Consider the following 11,568-nt stretch of genomic DNA (forward strand, 5'->3'; position numbering starts at 1 on the left):
TTATTCCATCTTGCTTGTAAAGCTGAACATGAAGTGCAGGATCGACAGACATTGGCGCGAACTAACTTTTCTGCAGGTCGATCTTCATCATGGACACCACGTGCATCCTCTACATCCACTCCACCAGCACCTCCATCAGGTGCCACCTCCAGCTATGATACAAGAAAGCAGGCACAACCACCACTATCTGCCTAGAGCACACCTGCCGAACCTGCGTAGAGCTCTTCTTCTTCCATGGCATGAACAGGGCACACAAGTGATATTATTTGTCATCGTTGTAAGGGAAGAGGACATTTTGCGAGAGAATGCCAACCTCACCGTGTGATGATTGCTACTGGGGATGGTGGGTATGAGTCCGCTAGTGACTATGATGAGGAAACTTTAGCTCTTATTACACATGAAGAACACGGTGGAGAGGATTCTGATCATGAGACGCAATACATGGCTGCTGAAGATGATGACAGGTATGAATGTTTAGTTGCTCAACGTGTTTTGAGTGTGCAGGTTACACAAGCTGAGAAAAATCAGAGGCATAATTTGTTCCATACAAAGGGAGTTGTGAACGAACGTTATGTTCGCGTCATCATAGATGGAGGGAGCTGCAATAACTTGGCTAGCATGGAGATGGTGGAGAAGCTATCTCTCACCACAAGACCACATCCACATCCTTACTACAGCCAATGGTTCAACAACAGCGGCAAGGTTAAGGTAACACGTACTGTTCGTGTGCATTTTAGTATCTCTACATATGCTGATTATGTTGATTGTGATGTGGTACCTATGCAGTAACAGATAGTTTTATGATAAGGTAATTTGTAATGAGTAGCAAGTAATAAAAGTAAATAAGGTGAAGCAAGATGGCCCAATCCTTTTTGTAGCAAAGGACAAGCCTGGACAAACTCTTATATGAAGGAAAGCGCTCCCGAGGACACATTGGAATTATCGTCAAGCTAGTTTTCATCACGATCATATGATTCGCGTTCGGTACTTTGATAATTTTATATGTGGGTGGACCGGTGCTTGGGTGTTGTTCTTACTTGGATAAGCATCCCACTTATGATTAACCCCCATTGCAAGCATCCGCAACTACAACAGAAGTATTAAGGTAAACCTAACCATAGCATGAAACATATGGATCCAAATGAGCCCCTTACGAAGCAACGCATAAACTAGGGTTTAAGCTTCTGTAACTCTAGCAACCCATCATCTACTTATGACTTCCCAATGCCTCCCTATAGGCCCAAGCAATGGCAAAGTGTCATCTAGTCGACGTTCACATGACACCACTAGAGGGATGACAACATACATCTCATCAAAATATCGAACGAATACCAAATTGACATGACTACTAATAGCAAGAATTCTCCCATGTCCTCAGGAACAAACACAACTACTCACAAAGCATATTCATGTTCATAATCAGAGGGGTACTAATATGCATAATGGATCTGAACATATGATGTTCCACCAAGTAAACCAACTAGCATCAACTACAAGGAGTAATCAACACTACTAGCAACCCACAGGTACAAATGTGAGGTTTGGATACAAAGATTGGATACAAGAGATGAACTAGGGTTTGAGATGAGATGGTGCTTGTGAAGATGTTAATGGAGATTGACCCCTTCCTGATGAGAGGATCATTGGTGATGATTTCCCCCTCCCGGAGGGAAGTGTCCCCGGCAGAACATCTCTGCCGGAGCCCTAGATTGGTTCCACCAAGGTTCCACCTCGTGGCGGCGGAGTCTCGTCCCGAAAGCTTGCTTATGATTAGTTCCTCGACAAAAGACACCATATAGCAGAAGATGGGCATCGGAGGGCCACCAGGGGGCCCACGAGGCAGGGGGCGCGCCCCCACACTTGTGACTGGTGGGTGGCCCCCCTCTGGTACTTCTTGCGCTCAGTATTTTTTATATATTCTGGAAATAACTTCTATTAAGTTTCATGACTTTTGGAGCTATGCAGAATAGGTCTCTATTATTTGCTCCTTTTCCAGCCCAGAATTCCAGCTGCCGGCATTCTCCCTCTTTATGTAAACCTTGTAAAAGAAGAGAGAATAGGCATAAGTATTATGACATAATGTGTAATAACAGCCCATAATGCAATAAATATCGATATAAAAGCATGATGCAAAATGGACTTATCAACTCCCCCAAGCTTAGACCTCGCTTGTCCTCAAGCGAAAGGTGAAATTGAATAATATGTCCACATGGTTAGAGATAGAGGTGTCGATAAAAATAAAATACGGACATGAGGGCATCATGATCATTCTTATAACAACAACATATATATATATTGTCATATGATCTCTTATGCTAAAGTAACAATTCAATCACAATTTCAAGTATGAATCATAAACTTCATTGAGAACCAACAAACTCTAATATCAGTCATTGAGGCAATTGCAATTTATCATAACATAGGAAAGAGTCAATATAAGAGCTTTTCAGCAAGTCCACACACTCAACCATCTTTTAGTCTTTCACAATTGCTAACACTCACGCAATATTTATGGGTATGAAGTTTTAATCGGACACAGAGAAAGATAGGGGCTTATAGTTTTGCCTCCCAATGTCTTACCTCAAGGGTAATGTCAACAATAATAGTTCATGAAGACTCACATCTAATTAGCTATATATATCAGGATCTTTCCAACACATTGTGCTTGCCAAAGGATAAAATGTAAAAAGGAAAGGTGAAGATCACCATGACTCTTATGTAAGGTAGAAGATAAAAGTAAAAGATAGGCCCTTCAAAGAGGGAAGCAGAGGTTGTCATGCGCTTTCATGGTTGGATGCAGAAAATCTTAATGCAAAAGAATGTCACTTTATATTGCCACTTGTGATATGGACCTTTATTATCCAATCCGTCGCTTTTATTTCTTCCACATCACAAGATCGTATAAAGCTTATTTTCTCCCACACTAATAATTCATACATATTTAGAGAGTAATTTTTATTGCTTGCACCGATGACAACTTACTTGAAGGATCTTACTCAATCCATAGGTAGATATGGCGGACTCTCATGGCAAAAACGGGTTTAGGGATATTTGGAAGCACACGTAGTATCTCTACTTGGTGCAAAGAAATTGGCTAGCATGAGAGGGAAAGGCAAGCTCAACATGTTGGATGATCCATGACAATAAAATTTATCTCAGATGTAAGAAAACATAACCCATTACGTTGGCTTCCTTGTCCAACGTCAACTCTTAGCATGTCATACTTAATGAGTGCTCACAATCATAAAAGATGTCCAAGATAGTATATTTATATGTGAACCTCTCTTTCTTTATTACTTCCTATTCATTGCAACGATGACGAAAACTATGTTTGTCAACTCTCAACAACTTTTATTCATCATACTCTTTATATGTGAGCTCATTACTCTCCATAAGATCCATATGATCTCTTTGTTTCTTTTTTATTTCTTCTCTTTTATTTTATTCCCTCAAGATCGTAGCAAAATAATAAAGCCCTTGACTCAACACTAATCTTTATTATATATAGCTCACGGACTCGATTACATAGAAGGATCATAAAGCAAAACTCACAACTAGATCATACTAAAACTTTATTCTACTAGATCAACATATTATCAAAAGGATCGAACTAAAAAAATGGTAAAGATAAAAGTTGTGATGGTGATACAATACCGGGGCGCTCCCCCAAGCTTGGAAGTTGCCAAGGGGAGTGCCCATACCCATGTGATTATGTCTCCTTCTTTGGGGGTGATGACGTGATATTCTTGGCGATGATGCCCCTTAGGATACGATTCTCTTCCTCGAGCTTATTGACTTGCTGCTTGAGGTTCATTATTTCCTTATGGAGCTTGCCAGTGACAGCTAAAGCTCCTTTCACCCAAGGATGTTGCATAGCTGCGGGAGAACAAGTAACACTCTTTTTCATATTTTCATAAGAAACAAATCTCACATTGGAAGGGATAACCGAGTTTGGAATAGCTGAGCTCTGTGGTTCCCCCATCGTGAATCCTGCCCGGAAACGAGAAGTAACTTCTTGATCCTCCTCCATGGCATCTATCCTTTTCAAGTCAGCTTCCATCTCTTCCTCCGTTGAGGGCCCAAAGTGATAGGCATCGCTGTTTGCCCCAGGACCTGGTGTCGGATGAGACACCCGACTGACTCTTGAGAAGACATCTTGCTCTAATCTGCAGCAGAAATAGCTCGAAACAAAGACAGGATATATTTGCGTGATACGGTTGTCAAAACCTTCGAGAGATTATATAATGAATTTTTATCGACCAAAAGAAGTATCGTGCAAGAAAATGGAGTCCAGAGAGTGCATGAGGTGCCCACGAGGCAGGGGGCGTGCCCTCCACCCTCGTGGAAGCCTCGTGTCCTTTCCGGTCTGCTTCTTATTTTCCTATTTTTCTAAATATTCCAAAACGGAGAAGAATTTGCCATTAGAACTGTTTTGGAGTTGGTTTACTTACCGTACCACGTACCTATTCCTTTTTGGAGTCTGAAACATTCCGGAAAGTTTCCCTTATGTATTCCTGCGGGGTTACAGTTTCAATAATATTAGTTTCAATATTTATGGGATTACCTGAGATATAATGTTTGATTCTTTGACCGTTTACCACCCTCGGATTTGTGCCTTCGAAGTTGTTGATTTTTATGGCACCGGAACGATAGACCTCCTCGATAACGTAAGGACCTTCCCATTTAGAGAGAAGTTTTCCTGCAAAAAATCTTAAACAAGAGTTGTATAACAATACATAATCACCTACATTGAACTCACGCTTTTGTATCCTTTTATCATGCCATGTTTTAACTTTTTCTTTAAACAATTTGGCATTTTCATAGGCTTGGGTTCTCCATTCATTAAGTGAGCTAATGTCAAATAAACTCTTCTCACCGGCAAGTTTGAAGTCATAGTTGAGCTCTTTAATAGCCCAATATGCCTTATGTTCTAATTCAAGAGGTAAGTGACATGCTCTACCAAAAACCATTTTATACAGAGACATGCCCATAGGATTTTTGTATGCAGTTCTATAGGCCCATAATGCATCATCAAGTTTCATGGACCAATTCTTTCTAGATCTATTAGCAGTCTTTTGCAAAATTAATTTGAGCTCTCTGTTACTCAATTCTACTTGACCACTAGACTGTGGGTGATAAGGAGATGCAATTCTATGATTAACGTCATACTTAGCAAGCATTTTACGAAAGGCACCATGAATAAAATGTGAACCACCATCATTCATTAAATATCTAGGGACTCGAAACCTCGGGAAAATAACTTCTTTAAGCATCTTAATAGAGGTGTTATGATCAGCACTACTAGTTGGAATAGCTTCTACCCACTTAGTAACGTAATCAACAACGACTAAAATATGTGTATACCCGTTAGAGGAAGGAAAAGGTCCCATATAATCAAAGCCCCAAACATCAAATGGTTCAATAACCAGTGAATAATTCATATGCATTTCTTGACATCTACTAATATTACCAATTATTTGACATTCATCACAAGACAAGACAAACTTATAGGCATCCTTGAAGAGAGTAGGCCAATAAAAACCGGATTGCAATACCTTATGTGCAGTTCTATCTCCAGCATGGTGTCTTCCATAAGCCTCGAAGTGACACTTGCGTAGGATCTGTTCCTGTTCATGCTCAGGTACACAACGTCTAATAATACCATCTACTCCTTCTTTATAAAGATGTGGGTCAACCCAAAAGTAATGTCTCAAATCATAGAAGAACTTTTTCTTTTGCTGGTATGTGAAACTAGGTGGTATAAATTTAGCAACAATATAATTATCATAATCAGCATACATGGAGCAGTTCAAGAAGCATTTATGACATTTAATTGTTCATCAGGAAAGCTATCATCCATAGGTAGTGGGTCATCAAGAATATTTTCTAACCTAGACAAGTTGTTTGCAACGGGGTTCTCAGCTCCCTTTCTATCTATAATATGCAAATCAAATTCTTGTAGCAGGAGAACCCATCTAATAAGTCTAGGTTTAGCATCTTTCTTTTCCATAAGGTATTTAATAGCAGCATGATCAGTGTGAATAGTTACTTTAGAATCAACAATATAAGGTCTGAACTTATCACAAGCAAATACAACTGCTAAGAATTCCTTTTCAGTAGTAGCATAATTTCTTTGGGCACCGTCTAGGGTTTTACTAGCATATTGGATAACATTTAATTTCTTATCAACTCTTTGTCCTAGAACAACCCCTACAGCATAATCACTAGCATCACACATAATTTCAAATGGTAAATTTCAATCAGGTGGCTGAACAATAGGTGCAGAAATCAGGGCTTTCTTAAGTATTTCAAATGCTTTTACACAATCATCATCAAAGAAAAAAGGAATATCTTTTTGTAATAGGTTAGTTAGAGGTCGAGAAATTTTTGAGAAATCCTTAATGAACCTCCTATAAAAGCCGGCATGACCCAGAAAACTTCTTATACCTTTGCTGCCCTTGGGACACGACATCTTTTCAATAGCATCAACTTTAGCTTTATCAACTTCAATACCTCTTTCAGAAAATTTTTATGCCCCAAGACAATACCTTCATTAACCATAAAGTGGCACTTCTCCCAATTCAAGACAAGATCAGTTTCTTCACATCTCTGCAGAACTCGATCAAGGTTGCTCAAGCAATCATCCAAATAGGATCCATAAACAGAGAAATCATCCATGAAAACCTCACATATCTTTTCACAAAAGTCAGAAAATATAGCCATCATGCATCTTTGAAAGTTAGCAGGTGCATTACATAAACCAAAAGGCATACGTCTATAAGAAAAAGTACCGAAAGGGCAAGTAAAAGTGGTCTTTGCTTGATCATCAGCTGACACGGGTATTTGAGAGAAACCAGAGTAACCATCTAGAAAGCAAAAATGTGTATGTTTGGATAATCTTTCTAGCATTTGATCAATATAAGGTACGGGGTAATGATCTTTTTTAGTAGCCTTATTTAATTTGCGGAAATCAATTACCATCGTATAACCTATAATAATTCTTTGCGGGATCAATTCATCTTTATCATTAGGAACAACAGTAATACCTCCCTTCTTAGGGACACAATGGACAAGACTTACCCACTGACTATCAACAATGGGATAAATTATACCTGCCTCAAGGATTTTTAATATTTCCTTTCTTACCACTTCTTTCATCTTAGGATTCAGCCATCGTTGGTGATCAATAACTAGTTTGGCGTCTTTCTCCCAATTTATTTTGTGTTGACATAGAGTGGGGCTAATGCCCTTAAGATCATCAAGAGTATATCCAATAGCAGCACGGTGCTTCTTCAGAGTTTTCAATATTTTTTATTCTTCATGCTCTGAAAGGTTAGCACTAATAATAACAGGATATATCTTCTTTTCATCAAGATAATCATATTTAAGAGTATCAGGTAATGGTTTAAGCTCAAACACGGGATCACCCTTCGGTGGAGGAGGATCCCCTAAGATTTCAACAGGAAAGTTGTGTTTAAGAATAGGTCCTTGTTTAAAGAATACTTCATCTATTTCCCTTCTTTCATTCATAAAAATATCATTCTCATGGTCTAGCAAATATTGTTCTAAAGGATCATTAGGAGGCACAACAATAGAAGCAAGACAAATAATTTCTTCTTTACTAGGAAATTCTTCAGCACGGGGTTGTCAACGAAATTTAGAAAAATTAAATTCATGAGACATATCACCCAAACCAATAGTAACAACATCCTTCTTGCAATGTATCTTAGCATTAACAGTATTCAAGAAGGGTCTAACAAATATAATGGGACAAAAGCTATCTTGAGGGGAACCAAGAATAAGAAAATGAGCAGGATATTTACCCTTCCCACACAAGACTTCAACGTCTCTAACAATCCCAATTGGTGAAATAGTAGCTTAATGGTAACATCGATACCTTCTATCTCAGCCGGTGCAATATCATGCATAATTTCTTTGTATAAGGAAATAGGTATTGCACTAGCAGTAGAACCCATATCACACAAGCCATGATAACAATGATCTCCTATTTTAACAGAAATAACAGGCATGCCTACAATAGGTATATGTTTATCCTTAGCACCAGGTCTAGCAATTCTAGCAGTCTCATCACAGAAATGAATAACATGCCCATCAATATTATCAGCCAAGAGATCTTTAACAATAGCAATATTAGGTTCAACTTTAACTTGCTTAGGAGGTGTATAAGTTCTAATATTACTTTTACGAACTGTGTATTACTTTTACGAACCACAGTTGAAGCTTTAGCATGATCCTTTATTCTAATAGGGAAAGGTGGTTTCTCAACATAAGCAGTAGGAACAATAGGATCATTATAAATGATAGTCTTTTCTTCAACTTTAATAGGTTCAACTACTTTTACTTCAATAGGAGGATTATATTTAAACCACTTCTCCTTAGGGAGATCAACATGAGTAGTGAAGGATTCACAGAAAGAAGCTACTATCTCAGAGTCAAGTCCATATTTAGTGCTAAATTTACAGAAAACATCGGTATCCATAAAAGATTTAACACAATCAAACTTACGTGTTATACCTGACTCCTTACCTTCATCGAGATCCCAATCGTCAGATTTGTGTTTAATTCTCTCCAATAAATTCCATTTGAATTCAGTAGTCTTCATCATAAAGGAACCAGTACAAGAAGTATCGAGCATGGAGCGATTGCTGTCAGAAAGCCGAGCATAATTTTTTTTAATAATCATTTCTCTTAAGAGTCATGATTGGGGCATGAATATAACATTGACTTAAGCCTCCCCCAAGCTTGAGCGATGCTTTCTCCTTCGCGATGCCAATATATATATATATATATATATATAATTACGATCACGATGAACAAGATGCACAGGATAAAACTTCTGGTGAAATTCCAATTTCAATATCTTATAGTCCCATGATCCCATATCATCACATAGCCTATACCATGTCAATGCATCTCCCTTCAAAGATAAAGGGAAGACCTTCTTCTTGATAACATCATCGGGTATAACTGCAAGCTTAAATAATCCACAAACTTCATCCACATAGATTAAGTGTGAGTCGGGATGCAATGTTCCATCTCCTGCAAAAGGATTAGCTAGCAGTTTCTCTATCATACCCGAAGGAATTTCGAAGTAAACATTTTCATTTTCAGTAGGTATAGTAGGTTGAGGAGCAACTATTTTCTCTACCAGTCGGGGTGAAGATAACCCAAACAAGCCCCTCAAAGGATTACTTTCCATAGTAACAAGTGACAGTAAATTTCAGCACACTATATAAATTTTTCCTTACCAAATTCCACCTACCAAAGGCGCTTCACTCCCCGGCAATGGTGCCATCAAAGAGTCTTGATGACCCGCAAGTATTGGGGATCTATCGTAGCCTTTTCGATAAGTAAGAGTGTCAAACCCAACGAGGATCAGAAGGAAGTGATAAGCAGTTTTCAGTAAGGTATTCTCTGCAAACACTGAAATTATCGGTAATAGATAGTTTTGTGACAAGGTAATTTGTAATGAGTAGAAAGTAATAAAAGTAAACAAGGTGCAGCAAGATGGCCCAATCCTTTTTGTAGCAAAGGACAAGCCAGGAAAAACTCTTATATGAAGGAAAGCGCTCCCGAGGACACATGGGAATTATCGTCAAGCTAGTTTTCATCATGATCATATGATTCACGTTCGGTACTTTGATAATTTGATATGTGGGTGGACCGGTGCTTGGGTGTTGTCCTTACTTGGATAAGCATCCCACTTATGATTAACCCCATTGCAAGCATCTGCAACTACAACAGAAGTATTAAGGTAAACCTAACCATAGCATGAAACATATGGATCCAAATCAGCCCCTTACGAAGCAACGCATAAACTAGGGTTTAAGCTTCTTTCACTCTAGCAACCCATCATCTACTTATTACTTCCCAATGCCTCCCTCTAGGCCCAAACAATGGTGAAGTGTCATGTAGTCGACGTTCACATGACACCACTAGAGGGATGACAACATACATCTCATCAAAATATCGAACGAATACCAAATTCACATGACTACTAATAGCAAGACTTCTCCCATGTCCTCAGGAACAAAGGTAACTACTCACAAAGCATATTCATGTTTGTAATCAGAGGGGTATTAATATGAATAATGGATCTGAACATATGATCTTCCACCAAGTAAACCAACTAGCATCAACTACAAGGAGTAATCAACACTACTAGCAACCCACAGGTACCAATCTGAGGTTTGGATATAAAGATTGGATACAAGAGATGAACTAGGGTTTGAGATGAGATGGTGCTGGTGAAGATGTTGATGGAGATTGACCCCCTCCTGACGAGAGGATCGTTGGTGATGACGATGGTGATGATTTCCCCCTCCCGGAGGGAAGTGTCCCCGGCAGAACAGCTCTGCCGGAGCCCTAGATTGGTTCCACCAAGGTTCCACCTCGTGGCGGCGGACTCTCATCCCGAAAGATTTCTTATGAATTTTTCCTCGACGAAAGACTCTATATAGCAGAAGATGGGCATCAGAGGGCCACCAAGGGGCCCACGAGGCAGGGGGTGTGCCCCCACCCTAGTGGCTGGTGGGTGGCCCCCCTCTAGTACTTCTGGCGCTCAGTATTTTTTATATATTCCGGAAATAACTTCCGTGAAGTTTCAGGACTTTTGTAGCTGTGCAGAATATGTCTCTAATATTTGCTCCTTCTCCAACCTAGAATTCCAGCCGCCGACATTCTCCCTCTTTATGTAAACCTTGTAAAATAAGAAAGAATAGGCATAAGTATTGTGACATAATGTGTAATAACAGCCCATAATGCAATAAATATCGATATAAAAGCATGATGCAAAATTGACATATCATGCGCTGCCTGCGTTGGGTCACTAACATGCAGGCCATGTACCCAAATAGCCCACACGGCAGTGGAAGAACGGCTCGGTGTCCTACATCAGATTCGAGGGTGCCACTCGCTGCACGCCCGGCTGAACACGCCTCCTTGCCGCATTCAAACGCCTCCATGAAACCCGCCCGTGTGGAAGCCGAGAAACCCACTCTGAACACACGTCCGTTCGTGACCTGGCTGGCATTAAACGCAACGCTGGCCAAGCTCCTCCCGTCCGCCGTCTATTTAATCTCCTATTTAAACGAGGCCAAACGCTGGCCAAGAATCGCACACCTCTGCCGCTCCCCTATCTCCTCCTTCACCATTTTGTCCACTCTTACAATGGCTTATGAAGAGTAGTTATTCCGCAGAAGCCATTTATGTAGGTTTGTATCTCTCACACACACCCATGTAGGTGGGGGACGTGCACGAAGAGAAAAGGTGCATGCACGACGCATGTACTCCCGTCTCTTTCCCAACCACTCACGTGGGTACACGGTGGAGCTCGTTTCTATACGAAAAGGCAGCCCACTTGGTAATTTGACCGTGTACTGGTGGTCCACTTGGTGGAGGGAGGATCGTCTACCACAGGTGAACAAACAAATTGAGACTTGACGCGTTATGTTAAAAAAGAGGCAAACCATGTGGGGCCTACCTTAGAGGCAAGGCTCTATACACTGGAGTACTTTTGATGTGTCCCGTCAACTTGCAGAATGAGGA

Source organism: Triticum urartu, chromosome 4 (genome assembly GCF_003073215.2).
Source record: "Triticum urartu cultivar G1812 chromosome 4, Tu2.1, whole genome shotgun sequence".
NCBI classification, from domain to species: domain Eukaryota; kingdom Viridiplantae; phylum Streptophyta; class Magnoliopsida; order Poales; family Poaceae; genus Triticum; species Triticum urartu.